This window comes from Canis aureus, chromosome 33 (assembly GCF_053574225.1).
Source record: "Canis aureus isolate CA01 chromosome 33, VMU_Caureus_v.1.0, whole genome shotgun sequence".
NCBI lineage: Eukaryota > Metazoa > Chordata > Mammalia > Carnivora > Canidae > Canis > Canis aureus.
The window spans coordinates 22,838,532-22,855,378 of record NC_135643.1 but is presented as its reverse complement, the minus strand read 5'-3'; the positions used below and the strand labels follow the sequence as shown (position 1 = coordinate 22,855,378).

At 37.0% G+C, this 16,847-nt stretch overlaps 1 long non-coding RNA gene across 3 annotated transcripts in view; it reads left to right on the top strand.

The window, feature by feature from the left end:
* The window catches only part of LOC144303753 (uncharacterized), a 53,140-nt gene that overhangs the window by 18,220 nt on the left and 18,073 nt on the right, over nucleotides 1-16,847 (top strand). For 2 of the 3 annotated variants that reach the window (XR_013370727.1, XR_013370728.1), the window contains exon 5: nucleotides 1,401-1,559. This is a non-coding gene — a long non-coding RNA (uncharacterized LOC144303753). Of the gene's footprint in view, nucleotides 1-1,400; nucleotides 1,560-7,882; nucleotides 8,020-16,847 lie in introns of those variants that run through there. The other variant, XR_013370729.1, reaches the window with a different exon arrangement.

Below are 16,847 nucleotides of genomic sequence, written 5' to 3'. Positions count from 1 at the left end.
GCACAAGCCAATACTTCACCACCTGTCTGGTGGTGAATCCTACAGAAATAAGGATTGACCTGGACATGCAGATAATTTAAAAATATGTATATTTTCATGATTGATTTTATAAAGCTGTCACCCATTTCCCATTCATCTCATCCCTTTAAGCTAAAATAAAATACTTGTGGCAGCAAGGCTGTGAAAAGCCAGTGATTATAGGCTACTTTAACAATAATGCCCCAGTTAGAGTCTGGTGGTTTGTTAGAACAGGGAACACCCTCAGCTTTGCTTTGAGCTATTAATTAACCAACCGGTCATTAACTGCAGCTAACAATTGATTTAGAAGGAATTATTGCTTAAATAGCAGGAGGTATTTAAGAGGAAAATAAATTAAAACAAAGAACTGCTGGATCCTGAGAAAAAAATAGGAGTTCTTGAAATATAGAGAATAGTTGCAAGGGCTCTGTAATTATCAAGTGATAAACAGTCATTGAGAAGCACATTCCTTTATGTTTTTCCAGAAATAGTGACACTGTCTTATAATCAAGGACCCCACTGTCTTTACTAATTGAATGATCCAAAATGAACGATGCTATGAAAAGCATAACTGAAGTAGTAAATTGTCATTTTAGTGGATACCAAAACACTTACATGAATCACAACCACACTGTCTTGGCGATGTATTATGAAAGTTTAGTTTAGACACAAAATTTTGAAGTAAACAAAACAGCAGCGTATCTATCGCCCATTAGCTGAATCACATGGTGCCATTCCTGTATGACTTCAAGGACATTGTTTCCACCCTCTATCTGTCCTTTGCCTAGTTTATTTTAAAGGCAATAGTGTCTCTTGATAATTCTCCTGTTCCTATTACCTTGAGAATCAGGTTTACAAGGGTTATTAGTTTTGATACAAAGCAGCAATGAGAAAACTAAGAGGAACCAAAGAAACTACAGAAATTTTGCAATTTTGAGTGAATGATTTCCCCTTTCACTAAAGTTAGCTTTAAGAATTACTGTAACCAATAATGTGGTTTGCATGGCACCATGTTAATTGAAACCTGTGCATACTGGAACCGAGGCCCCACTCCACGCAATTCTGGAATGCAGTATCGGTTAACATAGTATGGTGTAGAGCAAGGGCTACCTATAATGAAAGAGACTTGAGAACTTGAGATTACTTAACAGACTGACTTAGAATTAGCATTATTAAATGCATAAAAGAATAAAATATAGAAATATAACAAAATTTCATTAATAGAGTCTATTTTAAAAATTGTTTTTCTTCCATCACAAACTCTTCGAATATTGAAGTCAATGATAAGAAATATGAAAGTAAATCAAAATAACTTATTTATTTATTATTAGGATGCTTCTTGATTTGACTATGACTTTTCTTTTCTTTTCTTTTTTTGTCAGAGAGAGAGAGCATAAGGAAAGGGCAGAGGGAAAAGGAGAGAATCCCAAGCAGGCTTCATGCTGAACAAGAAGCCTGCCACAGGCCTTGATCTCATGACCCTGAGACCATGACAGGAGCTGAAATCAAGAGTCAGATGATTAACTGACTGAGCCACCAAGGTACCCCTTGACCATGACTTACTATGTTACTCTTTGTTTTTTCCATTTCATCAATTTCTCATTGTTTGTTGGAGGATATGGCTTCCACGGTTGTGATGGTTAATTTTATGTGTCAACTTGGGCACTGATTTTAAATGAGATTAATGTTAAAAGGGTGAACTTGGGTACCTGAGTAGGACAGTGGTTGAATGTCTGCCTTTGGCTCAGGTTGTGATTCCAGAGTCCTGGGTTGGAGTCCAGCATCAGGCTCCTGGTAGGGAGCTTGCTTCTCCCTCTGCCTATGTCTCTGCCTGCCTCTCTGTGTCTCTCATGAATAAATAAATAAAATCTTAAAAAAATAAAAATAAAATGGTGAACTTTCGGTAAAGCAGATTGCCATCCACAATGTGGGTGGGCCTCATATAGTCAGTTGAAGGCCTGAATAAAACAAAAGACCAACCTCCCTGAGCAAGAGGGACTTCTTCAGCAGACTGTCTTCAAACTTACCCTGTACCATTGACTCTCCTGGGTCTCTAGCCTGCCAGTCTACATCCCTCTGTCTCATATATATATCAGTTTTAGCACATTTATAGATTCCATGTGGCCATCAGCACATGTGGCCTATTCTTATAAAGAATAGGTTTGTTACTCCAAAAAACTACCTCAGCCTGCTCCTTTGTGGTTACACTCCAAGCTCTTTTCCATTCCAAACCCCTGACAATGAGCGATCTGTTCTCTAGTAAGGTCAATATTGTTTTTGGCTTTTTAAGTATGTTACATTAATGAAATCACACAGTATATAACCTTTTGATACTGGCTCCCTTACTTAGGATAATGCCTTACAATTTCAACTAAGTTGCTGCATATACATCAATAGTTTGTTCCTTTTTATTGTTGAGTAGTATTCCTAAGTCTGCCTATGGTCTTTTTATATACAAGAAATGTATTTGTCTACATGTTTATTGATATGTATTGAGATTTTAAAATAGATACATTTTCTGTGATGCTTTTTAAAAAATATCCATAACATGTTATGAAAAGCATATTATTTTGACATAAGAGTTATAAGTATGGCCCAGCTTATTTATTAAAAAAATCATATTTTGAATTTTCTCTTTTACACAGTCTATAATTTATTTATCTTATCTTGTTATTACTATCTAGTTAAGGTTATCAAATTAACAAATCTGTTCTCTTTATGTTTTACCACTGTTTTTATTCTAGTAGCCTCTTTATCTCTACACACATTTTCTTTTTCTTCTTTTTTTTTAAAAAGATTTTATTTATTCATGAGAGACACACAGAGAGAGGCAGAGACAAAGGGAAAGGGAGAAGCAGACTCCCTGGAGGGAGCCTGATGTGGGACTCGATCCCAGGACCCCAGGATCATGACCTGAGCCAAAGGAAGAGGGTTAACCACTGAGCCACCCAGGTGCCCCTACACATATTTCCATATACTTGTTTTGTATTATGTAGGTGTCTGGTGTACATGTCTGTACCCTTATTTGTTGAAACACATGTTATTTAATTATAATAACACTGAAATATATTTTATCTTGTAGACCATTTTCCTTTTATTTCTCCTTAGCTGTGATATTGTTTAGGATTTTTAAATGTGTGTATTATTGAGTCATGATGTTTGGAATAAAATGTGAGAGGTTTATAGACTAAGACTAGCAGGTACACTCATGTATAGTCGACACACTAATATTACATTAGTTGCAAGTGTATAACCTAATGATTCAAAATCTCTATACATTATTCTGTGCTTACTACAAGTGTAGCTACCATCTGTCACAATACAATGCTATTCTAACATCACTGACTATATTTCCTATGCTGTGTCTATTATTCCTGTGACTTACTCATTCCATAACTGGAAGTCTGTATCTCCCACTCCTTTTCTACCATTTTGCCCAGGCCCCTACTTCCTTCCCTCTGGAAACCATCAGTTTGTTCTTTGTGTATAGGTCTGATTCTGCTTTTTGTTTCATTCATACGTGGAATCTAAAAAAACAAATAAATGAATAAACAAACAAAAGGCAGAATCAGACCTATAAATAGATAACATACAAATTTTATTTCGATGTATGAAAGAAGTAATTTTTTTAAAATATAGGACATTAATTCAGATAGTTTTACTTTAAACTTTATGCCTGTAGCTACTTAAATACCACTTGCTTTGCCTTCTCAAGACATTACAGCCTCTTGGTTTGACTAGATAATTTCTAACTTCCCTTCATATTCAGAGAATTTAGAATATCCAATTATGCACATGAATTTTCTTTTCATCCATGTTCTATTAGTCAGTTTAGGGTACATTATGTTGCAGTAATAGCCCCTAAGTCTTAGTGACTTTTAATGATAGGATTATTTCTTGTTCATGTTACATGACCATTATGAGTCAGTTTGATGCCTTCAAACTGTCTTCATTTGGAGACTGAGGATGAAAGAGAAACATCAACCTAGGATATGAAGGTCTTGCCATACAGAAAAAAGAACAATGTTGGACCAAATGATGTTTCTTAAACCATTTTTTGAAAGTGTTTCATGTTAGTTCCACTCACATTTCATTAATTAAAATAACTGTGTATTTAAGTATGAATTTTGATCCTCATAAGAGGAAGGGTCAGCAAATATATTTGAGTAATGATACATTTTACCATATATGGCTCACACGTATTATTTCATTTTTATTATTTTGTTATTTTAACGATGAACGTATATGGAGGTTATATTTTATGACCATATATTGACTGATTATGTGTTAGGCACTGTTTTAAGTATTTCATATCATGTTTATCTTCTTTAACTGAACCATCAAAACAACCATAAGAGATAGCTAACATTTACAACGGTTAAGAATTTGCAATAAAATCAATTTCATCTTAACAAATTTTATATAATCCTAGCCCACAGACTATCAGTAAACTTCTGATGTAGCTATTTTTCACAGTTTACTTTTTAATTGCTTTTTTTCTTAGGGAGAGAGAGCATGCATAAATCTGGGGTTCAGGTGAGGGGAAGAGGGAGAAGGAGAGAGAAAAAATCCTGAGCAGTCTCCATGCCCAACACAGAGCCCCAAGTGGGACTTGATCTCAGGAACCTGAGTTCATGACCTGAGCTGAAATCAAGAGTTGATTAACTGATTGAGCCATGTAGGCACCTGTAGTCAAAGGTTTACTTTTTAATTGTAAGCTTGTGAAAGTGCCTAGGCAACTTATCAAATACACTGCAGAGAAACGTCACATGCAATTAGTTACTTCATAGAGTTTTTTTTTTCTTTTTAATTTCTCTACAGTGCTAAGAGTGTCTTAAAGAGAGAAATCATCTTTGAATGTCTATTGTAGCTGGTCCTATCCTTCCTGTCAATATCTTCTCTGCATGCCTATCTGAGCATCTCCAACAGCCAATAGTGCTGGCTGTTTCTCTGGTGACCAGAGTCTGCCAGTCTACATGCTAGATAGGCTAACAAGTGCCCAGAAGGTAGCACCTCCCAGGAACAGTGACCTTGCCCCTTTGTTGGAGTGACTCCGAGAAATGCTGGCTCTCAGAGTTCCTTGTGGGATTGGGCTCTGATGCTCAGAACAGTATTCTGCACAATAACCCTTTTTATTGGCTTCCTTTCTTCCCTATTTCACTTTCCCATGCCCTTAGTGATGCTTTCTGGAATCACTCAAATGAACTCAAAGTATTTACACTCATATCCTTATCTCAGGATCCACTTTTGGGGGGAACTCAATCTAAGATGCTTATCATGTGGATTAAGGCCTGGAAAGTATTATGTCCTTAGTGAATGTCGATAATAACAGTCAAAAGAAGCAGAAAAGAAATTATCTTCGTGAAAAATATTGCCCAATGGAAACATGTAAAGTCAGTTTTTAAATTTAATATTTCTTTCAGTGTTTCTAACCAAATAATCTTCTTATAATTTAACATATAAAAATGTTAGCATCTCTTATATTTTCATATTTCTGATAGCTTCTCACACCTGCTATCCTTAGTCTATCAACCTCTCACATTTTATTCCAAATTTTAAAGTCCTACAAAGGAACATTCCATGAAAATTAAAAATAATAACAACAGTAGTCAATATTTATGGTTTGCTCTGTGCTGTCTTAAGTGCTTCACATGTATTAATTCATTTAAGCACCATAACAAATCCAGGGGTATGGTATTATTATTTATCCATCAGTTGGTTGATTAGGAAACACACAAAGAAAACAAAATTATTATATTTGGATGATAAACTTGAATATTTAGAAACCTAAAAGAACACTCTTCAAAACTAATAGAATTAATAAAGTAGTTTAATAACAGAGTCAGAAAAATACTTCAGGAGACAAGAGGATCAGACAAGATTTATCACTTCCCTGCCTCATAGGTTCTTTTATAACCTATCCAAGGACAACCCCTACCTATGACTACAAACAACTGGGCCAGGAAGCACGTAGTCTGATGTCAAATAGGAAGGCCTTCTTTGAGAATTTAAGCCAAGAGACATGGAGAGTGGTTCAATTTGTGGCTGGAATGAGGATCATGTCAAGCCAAAGCTGGAACCTTATCAAACCAAATCCAACCACAAGCTAGACATTATCATGATGAGCAGAAACTATGAGGAAGCAGAGAAAGCCAACTAACTAGTAAAGAGGAGAGACATTTGAGTTGAGCAGACACTTGGCCTGAGATCCAACTAAAAGGACATATCTGTACCAAGAACTTGGGGCCAAAAATTCCAGGAGGGATGACATCAAGTACAAAGATGCAGAGGCTGAGCAAACTTAGTAAAGATGAGGCATAGAAAAAAGGGTAGAGGGTAGGATCTGTGTGAGCTTAGGGAGGGTGATCCCAGATAAGGGCAGTGGGGTAGCAGCCAAGCGGAGTGGGGGCTGGAGGGCTGTGGTGAGAGATTTGAATTCCTTTATTGGGAAGCCCAGCCCAGCTCTGTTCTGCCTCCCTTTGAAGCTGTTCCCATTGGCCTCGTTGAATGGAATCTCACCTTCTTAAGAACATTCACAGGCATACACCTCTAGCAATTGGCATATAAAACCCTGAATTGCAGATTTTCCTTTTACATGGTTTATCTTCCCAAAGATGTTTAGTCTTAGAAATCAGGAGCCATGAATCTTTATATGGTTTAGAGACAGTAGTGAGCTGGGATGGACGTCAGTGTACCATATATATTTGTTGACTCAACGAAAGGGACACTAATGACATATTCCCTACCAGTGGCCAGAGTTTCTTACTAGGTTTTCTCCATAGAAGTTCTATGGCACAGTATGTGGCATGAAACTGTTCACTGAGGCTCTCCTTGTCAAATTGGTTTATCAGTAAAACTGATGATCAGGAGCCAATAACATCTTTTTTGTTAGGGTTTTGTATATTTGAGTAGCTGGGAAATGAGGAGTATCATTTTATAAATCTAGGAAAAATTACACAGCCTTTTAAGTAACATTTACTGAACCCCTACCACAGGGAAGTATTGTGTTTATTGTTTTACAAGCATTTCTTGGTTAATCTTCAAGCACCCTATGAAAGCACATCTAGTATGTGGCAAAATCAGTCAACCGGGAGGGTCAGTTAAATCTGAGTTCATAATTTAACCAGCAGACTAAAGTTGTTCTAGGTTGCTAGGTTGCCTGGATGGAAGAGAGAGAGATTTCCCTTTTACTTTTGTTCTTAAATTAATTATACATCTAGCACATTCTCCCTGTTGTAGGATTACCTTATATATGGGTAGGATTTTGACTTTTCTCTAATGTTCATGAGGCCAAAGGATTCAAACGTGTAGAAATGAATTCATCCAGCAGTCTTGCTCTTCCTATGGTACCTTCCCAATCTTCAATTTTTTTTTTTCTAGCAGTGATTAGTTTTTACAAGTGGAGTATACTTTTAGCAAAAGAAACTGTTCTGTTAAACCTGTATTTATAAGAAAGTACATGGAAAATATGTCACATTTTTCTATTGAAGAAGAAAAATTATCCATTAAGAAGTCTTCTGAAACCTTTGACAATAAGCATTTTTGCCCATATTTAAGGTTTATATCAAATATTTGAAAATTTGAAAAACATTGGATTAACGATAATTAAAATTTTATCTGAATGGGTGGCATCATAATGTGTCAACTTCTTTTTTGTCTTTGAAAACTATTAACTGGTAAACAGGATTTACAGGAACAACGCAGGTTTAACAGTTGTGATTATATGAATAATAAAAACAATATCAACTAAGAATAATTTCTTTGGAACTTTTTCCAAGTTAGAACCAGCTCCATCAAATTGCAATTAATCTTAGCTACATTCTATCATAAAGACCTGTGATTTCAAATAGAACCTTTTTTTCAGCCTTAAACCTTCAGGATGTGATATAATTGGAGAAGGACTCAGCTGTGTGGCTGTAGTTGGCTGTGGATGGTGCTCAGAAAGCTTTAAGTCTGTTTTTCAAGGACCATCACCCACAACATGCTAGAAACCTCAGTTTTATCCAGCAGAAAATTAAATAAAATAATTAAATTAAATAAAAGAATACTTCTTTATGTTAAAACAAACATCGATATATGATGGAATAGAAAGTGAAAGTGACACTCATTAAAAAAATTGAACACAGGACTTCAAAATATGTTAGGTTGAAATGACGGGATTCAGATTTCAATTCTTTCTGTCATTTGAAAAATAATCGACCTCATTTAAGACCCAGTGTTAACCAGTCTGATATGATTTGAATCTCGGTTTTGCTATTTCCTGACTGTGTGCCTTGGGCAAATTATTTAACCTCTCTGAATCTCAGTTGCCTCTTCTATAAAATGGGGATGATACTGCCTCAGAGGTTCGCATGAGTAAATATTTGTAAATTGCTAAGAACTGTCCCTGGCACTAGTGAGTGCTAGATAAGTGTCTGATAATTGAATTACAAGAAATTAAGTCGGAAACACAGCAGTAAGTTTTGAGAAAATTTAACTGCTATCAACATGAGGAGGATTGGCTCTGAGAATAACTGGATAATACACCCAAGACCCATTTCTGCTGCTCCCATGTTGCTTTCCTTTCTCTTCCTCAACTGGGAAATTATCTGTGACTATAGTCACCCTCACCGAGCATGTGAGGGCATCTTTTGATTTTAAATCCTTTGTTCTTTCAATTGTCCCACATATTCCCAAGGATATAGACATGTCTCAGAGCATTCTTAAATTTCTATGTGTCTATAAATCACCTGAAGATATTGCTAAAATACAGATTCTGATTCAGGAAAACTATGCTAGGGTTTTTGATTCTGCAATTTCCGATAAGCTCCTAGGTAACGCCTCTGGTGCTAGTTTTAGGATCACACTCTGAGTGGCAATGTCCAGCAGTGTCCTGGTATATTTTACCATCTACAAAAAAAAATATCCAGCATAATTTAAAATATGTGCTTCTACTTTGGGTCCCAGACCCATATAAAGTGTCTCATATAGTATTGTGGCCAAGAGATCTCTTCTGCTCTTAAATATCTCATGACTATGAGGAAAATGACCGGAATACAACAATGACATTTTAAATGATTGCCCATCTGCTCCTTTTCTGGTGCTGGGAGGTGAGCAGAGAATTTTAAAAACCTCCCCCACCCAATTTGATTTCCTCCATGAACATTTGACAATGGAATTTTCAGAGAAGGTGTGTTCCATAGTTCTAGGCAGAGACTCTTCCCTGGATCCAGCAACATATGGCAGGCCTGTGGGTGGCACTGTAAGCAGGTAGGGAAAAGTGTGATTTTCTGGCAGCGAGGCACAGGCTTTTGACAATCTGAGTTAGGCCCTCAGTAGTAGCAGCAGGAGAAGGGATGGGGTCAGGAGGAGAGATGGAACAGGAACCCCTTTCCATGGGCTATGCCAGCATTTTGGGGCTCAAATTAACAGCACAGTTCCAGGGGAAATATTCACAAATATTCTTACCTGTGGGAGACTCACAGAAGGCTCCTTCCATCCTCTCTACTCCTCCCAGAATTCTGTGAAAACATATCAACAATGTTATGAGGGTAACGAACTCATAAAACAATCATTGGTTTTTCAACTTTTAAGGTTCCACTCAGTAACTGGCTCATTGGATGTTTGTCAGGTAATCAACTGCCTAAAAATTCTTCCCAGGGAAAAGTTTCCATTTTTCCTTTTTTTTGAAAATATCTTTTTTAGAGCAGTTTTAGGTTTATAATAAAATTGGGAGGAAGGTACAGAGATTTTCTATATACCCCCTTCCCCCCCTAACCACACATAGCCTCCCCTCCTATCAGCATCACTCACTAGAGTGATGCATTTTTTTTTAAATCAAGGATGAACCTACATTGATGCATTGGAGCCACTCAAAGTTCATAGGTTACCTGGGGGCTCACTCTTGGTGTTGTACGTTCTATAGGTTTGACATAGATACATCAGGTATAATGATGTGGATACTTCATGCACTGCCCTAAAAGTACCCCCCTACCAATCCCTCACAACCACTGATCTTTTATTGTGTCTGTAGTTTTGCCTTTTCCAGAATGTCATACAGTTGGAATTATACAGTATGTTGCTTTTTCAGATTGCCTTCTTTCATTTCATAAGATGTACTTAAGTTTCTTCCATGTCCTTTCATCATCTGATCTCTTATTTCCTACTAAACAGTATAGGAAACATTTTCTTCTAGGAAAAAATTCACCTTGAAAATGCTAGTTTACTTCAAATGCTTAAATATTTGAGGACTATAAGGAAATATTTTTAGAAAAAGTGGAGGTACAAAAATAAAATACAGATTCAGAAAACATGTATCAGGGAATTAGAACCTTCTATGCACCAGAAAAACTGTACTGCACCTAATATAATATTTTTTCCTGATTTTGAGGCTTTTGGGGCCTTCCCAGAGTGGCTGCATCCCAGGAGGAATAATGAACATGCTGCTCTGCTTTATATGTAGGTATCCCAGGCTACCAAGCATCTACGTCCAGCAAGTGCCATCTGCTGCTCCTGGCAGTAACCAAGGCCACAGGTGGAACAGGTGGAAGTCCTCCTTCAACTCCTCAGCTCCCGGGGCTCACCCAGCTGGGTGTTTGCACAGGTGGCTCTGTCACAGCCTGCTGTCCTGTACCCTGGATTCGGGACAAGTCCTGGGAAAATTTGCTTCATACCTTACCATCTTTGACCACTTGCTCTGATTACTGTCATGGCTTTGAAATGATCTAACATGTCATCCAAAGTGCAAAAGCCCATTCTTAAACAAGATCAGAGAACTCACAACCCCAAATCCTTTGTTACTTTATATCAATCTGGGTGTCAGGACTTTCTCATTCTTGGATTAGTTTCTTGGAACCATACAATTTCCCCTTTAATTCTTTTCGTTCTCCTTTCTTCCACCTTTCCCATCTGCACTCCTCTACTCTGAGACCCACTTCACCATTAAATCATTTGCCAGGGGAATAATTTCTCATGTACCTCTCAAGGCTTCAGACTTGGTGTTCATAAAATGAGGATAATAATTATCCTGAGGGACAATGTCACTGAAATCACTTTGAAAATGGTTAAATGTTCAATTATCAATTTTTACTGTTAAATAAGGAAATAGCAAACAAAATCTAAGAACCCCAGTAATTCCACAACCTTCTAAGAGAAGTTGGACTCTAAAATTGCTAGAGCTACATGTACCCTTTCATTGATGATGAACATTCTGGAACAATTATATTTTCTTTGATTTGCTCTTTACCTACCTTCTTGCTTTTCTGTTTATCCTTCTCTTTCCTCTCCCTTTTCCCATTTTTCCTAACCATCTCTTTTTCCAATTTCTTGCTTTTCTTTCTTCTCAGAATAAGCATGGAGAGGATTGTGATTGGCTTGAAGCAAGATTTCTGTGACTGAATGTGTTAAGGGTAGATTAAAGTGGTCCAAGACAATCGTATCTTATGCCTCTATAATGGCAGTCCTTAGCACAGCTTGCCAAGTATTTCAGGTTCTTCGTGTTTTGAAAACACAGTAAGATTATATTTCCTAGACCGCTTGTAATTGAGTGGGACCATGTGACTAGTTCTGGCCAATGAGGTATGAGCAGACAACATATATGTCATTTCCAGGCTGGCGCAGCCAGTTGTTGATATAAAACTCTCCAGAACTGTATCTTTCTGGTACAGCAACTGAAAATGTTGGAGGTGATACCTATGTTATCAGCCTGAGCCCATGAATGATTACAAGTAACAGCTCTTAAGAGACCTGTGGTGAATGTATAATCACGAGGAAGAAAGAAACCTTACTTTTTAAGACAGATTTTGAAGATTTTTTAGTAAAGTAGGAATTAGACTTTCCTGATGTCTAAAAGGAAACTTCCACTGAATAGTAAACTTATCCAGAAAAGAGAAGAAAGGAAAGAAGGGAACTGTTTTTACTTTGAGGTTATTATGTGCCTCTGCTAGGTGCTTTCATAACAACACATTACATTATTATTACACTGACCCAAAGAATTCAAATTATAGCTACTTCAGTATTTTAAAGAATTGTAATACTACATATCCATGAGCATCTTTTAACACAATAATTTTTAAGCCATAGGTAACTAAGATAATAAATAACTTCAGTGGAAAACCTAGATTTTAACAAAGGTTAAAACGGCCATAATGTGAATCTCAAGAGAGAATGTGAAAGTAAATGGTTATCATTTATTCATTCAAACATCTGCTTATTTGATCAAATATTTATTAAGCACCTACTTGATTAGGTATCGTGTTAGATGCTAACAAACAGTAACCACCTTAGATAAATCCTTTACAGTAACTGGAGCCACTTTCCATTTATTATCTCACTAACCTCATAAAAGCAAAATGTTCATTCAATTTTGAAGATGAAGATGAAGATGAGAAACAGGAATCAACTTGATCAAGCTCACTCAGGTAGGTAGTAATAGAACCAAGATTTAACCCCTATTTTCACACAAAGTCAATCTTAAATATTTGATAGTTATAGAAAAAGACTATTGGGGAAAAGTTCAAAATGGAAATGTACTTATAAAATGTATCATTATCTGTATGCTGAAGAAAGGAATTTTTACCCTAAGCAATGGATGCCTTAGCTCGTAGACCTCTGAAATTGTAGACAACCCTTAGAAGATCCTGAAAGTAGTCAATGACCTAAAAAACATTCAGAAAAATCCCTCTACAATTATATTCTTCTTAGACTAGCTAAGAGACGATAGAAATCCATTTTCAACATTTTATTTTCCATTAATTTCAGCATTATTGAGGAAATAGTCATTATATTTACTTTCTTCTTTTTGTATTTGTAAAATAAAAAGATAGAAAAATATAAAGCAAGTCAAAACTTATTTGGAATTTTTTTCTGTATTTTACTAATGACAAAACTGGAGGGGCACTCTTGCTTCAATATTCTGGTTTGTAGAAATATGGAATAGCAGAGATGGAAGAGAAAATAAGAAGTCATCTGAACCTCCACTTTGTTTAGAGATGTATAAACTGACTCTCAGTCAAGGACCAATGGCTTCGCTGTGGGACTGGGACCAGAACTCAAACCTGCAGTCCCCCACCATTGATCAGTCACACTGGAATCCATTTGAAGAAAAATGAATTCACTCTCCCTTCAATTTTGATTCAAATGGTATATCACTACATTTCAAAACATCTTACTAGACATATCAGTAGATTAGAATGTGATAATTTAGGCGCTTGAGTCATTTAAAAAGTGTTCTATTCACAGCAGGAAAATTAGAATGTTGAGATGTAACATTAGCACAACAGAAGTTACCACAGCGAAAACAAAACCTTCTGCCCTGTGTCATGAGCTACCATCTAGCTGAGGTAAAATATGTGTCAAAATTCTTCTCAGTACATATTGATAAACACAAAATTAATTTACACATATAATTGGCATTGGGATTTACTTTACATATTTTATTTTCCTCTCTTTTCTACAAACTAATGACATTGAAACTGATACAGTACCCTGAAAGGAACTGAGAGCCAAAGCACATATCAAGAGCCCTGAAGTGTAGGTCTACCTCAGCTCATTGAGTTGTTGGTTATGACCTCTTGGGCCACTTCTCTGAATCTTGGTTCCCTTGTTTTTAAAATGGAGATATTGGACTCCATTCTCCAGGATGCCTTCAAGCTCTAGCATTCTTCAAAGGCTTATTGGTCAAGCTACTGGCAGGGTTCAAAATTGGTCACCAGTTAGTTCAAGAAGAGGCTGCTGTAAGTGGCTTATTTTCAGATTTTGGGCAAACAAATGATGAGGGGGTACCCAGGCATTAGCAATAGTGGAAAGCTTTTACCAGCCTTATGTTTGAAGGAAGGAGGTAAAGAAATAGATACCAGAGCTTAAGGAGCCCTTGGACTCTGGATGAAGGGCTACTAGCACCGGGCTCTGGTTGATGTGTTTTGAGAAGGATATGCTGCCAGAAACACAGCCTCAAAACAAGGAGGAGTCAGGGAAGAATTAATCTGATGACCTTTCTTTCCTCCAGCTTTCTAGTATCCTATCCCTCAATGGCCAAAGCCAATTAGAAGCAAGAAGCTTGGTGAAGCTGGGGTCAGCCTGGCTGACCTCTGACCCCAAAGGTCAGCCAACCAGGGCAAGCCCAGGGACGTGAAGGATGAAGAAGGATGTCGGTAGTGGGGGGAGTGGAACTACACAAATTCTGATATCAAATAAGCTTTTATTATCAATTTCTTCTCTTTACTTGAAATTCAGATAAATCTTAATGAAATGTTTTCTTGGATCTCTTTTTGTGTTGACCATTGCATTCCTTCAAAAACACCTCAATAAGAACAAAAAGTAAGTACTCACGAAGGCATAATTCAACTCTTTTTATTTCATTTCTTTTTTACTAACGTTACTTCATTTTGTTCCTTCTGTTATCTAGCTCACTAGTGAAGTCTTTTCCCTCCTGATATAGTTCACAAAGCCTTGGTTTTAACATACCTTTTATTTTATAGTTTTTTATTTTTTTAAAGATTTTATTTATTTATTTGTTAGAGGTACACACATGGAGAGAAAGAGACATAGGCAGAGGGAGAAGCAGGCTCCCTATGGGGAGCCGGGTGCAGGACTCAATCCCTGGACCCCAGGATCATACCCTGAGCTGAAGGCAGATGCTCAACCCCTGAGCCACCCAGGCATCCCTATATGCCTTTTAAATTCCACTCTGCTCATAATCCAGGCACCTTTTCTAAAATCCTCTGTAAAACCAATATGTTAAAAAAAATCACGTCCCCTATTAGGGGGAGGAATAAATGACATTCTTAAATTTAAATAGTTGTATAAACAGCAAAGATGGATGCAGTTCACTCTGATCAGATAATAAGTTTGTCAGGTTGCACATGTATTCTGGAACTGGGATGATGTGTCAAATCTCACACCATGCATTTTGTGTGCACCAGTAGGTGGCATGCATAAATACCGTGCAGCACAGCACCCATCTGCGTGGGATCCCTTCTACTGAAAGTCCCTGCAGGGAGCAACCCTGGCTCCCATAAAGTCAGGTTTTGCAAAGAATTGCATTTATCTTTTACTTTGATTCAACTCCCTGCAAAAGTTTCTCTAGGATACAGTGTCACTCTTACCAGGTCAAATAAGCCAGGTGGGGTGCCATTGAAGAAAATCTAGCTTTGAATGTGAGCCAAAAAAAATCAAAGTGGAAACATAAATGTCAGAGGACTAGAGAGCAAATGCCAGGTGTCCCCCTAGTTATCACTAACATCAATATTTCACGTGCAGTGGTTTTATCCAAGCTCACACAAGATAGAGAAGTCATTGTCAATAACCTAAAGACTAATACAGAGCAAATGTCATCTTGTCCCTAGATCAGCTCCAGAGAGGTATAGACAACAGGAATAACTTTTTTGTTGTACAGTTTTGGAGGGGGAATAGGGACTATCATCAATGAGTTGTGGAGACAAATGGAATTTGTACTCTCAGAAAGTGAAGGGTGGAGATCTACTTTTAATAAATCTTAACTGATGTTGGCTTTTGGAATTATGCAATTGATGCATAATTCTGGTTTCCCCCAGTGATGAGAGACAGCCAGCTTATTGTACATGAAACTCATGATTTCCTCATGCTCTATGAGATACAGGCTTGGAACCTGTGACTCAGGAAAGTGGTGGTATTTGTGGCCTCCATAGTTAGTATGCTACATACACTTGCTCTTTTTCTCACACAGGATGCCCATTGTCCTTTGAGTAATATTAGAAGAATGATTCCTTTGGGTATTTTTTAAAACAGCTTCTGCATTTTAAAAATTCTCTTTTGGGATGCCTGAGTGGCTCAGTTGGTTAAATGTCTGCCTTTGGCTCAGGTCATGATCTCAGGTTCTGGGATTGAGCCTCACATCAGGCTCTCTACTCAGTGGCGACTCTGTTTCTCCCTCTTCCTCTCCCTCTGTGGTCTTTCTCGCTCTCACTCTCTCTCAAATAGATAAATTAACTAAAATTTTTGAAAATTCTCTTTTGAAATGGAAACTGAGCTATTTAGATATTCTTTTTGTCCTCTATCTGCTTGTCTAAGCAATTGTCAATAGCACACTGTCCTGGAGGTGGGCCATTCAATCAAAGAACAATTGGGGAGAAAGAAGTCAATCTGTAGTTTTAAATAAGGATATTCTAATTCCAACTCTGAGATGAATAAGCAGGCAATCATGGAGTGTGATATCCCTCCAGCTGAAAGAGTGCAATCTTATACTGTAGAAGGTACTCTCTATTTCTGTTGGTTAAGCCTCCTTCTTCCATCTCCCTGTTTTTGCAAGAACAAATAGGGGAATAGATTTCTCCTCTAGATCCTGTGTGTGTGTGTGTGTGTGTGTGTGTGTGTAGTAAGGGTGTGGGGAGGAAAGAGAGAGACATTGGAGATTGAAGGACTGGTATTTGGATGAGGTTAATGACAGTGGTCAGAAAGGAAAGAGTTAAACTTTTGAAAATCCTCCATCAGTAGAAAGGATAAAAAAATCAATGGAATAAAACTATTTTTTTTTTTTTTATAAAAGAAAGAAGGTCAAGTTGTGGAAAAAACAAAATGGAGGCATTTTTACTAAATATTAGATTTTTGAGTTTTGAAACAATCTAGTAAACAAAACAATGGAAAGAAATAAGAAAATGGAATATAAAAAAGTAAATTTTTGACAGCCTTTTCTAGTCAAAATTTTATAACAACAGAAGTTCTATAAGCTCCCTGAGGACACAGAGAGATAGCCTGGATATTTTTAGGATTGGATTATTTATGTCTATTTATTAAAAATACATTATGGCATTTAAATTTAATGAATACAAAACAGTAGTCATAAATACCAGAGGAAAGAGTTAGGTTAATTTGGG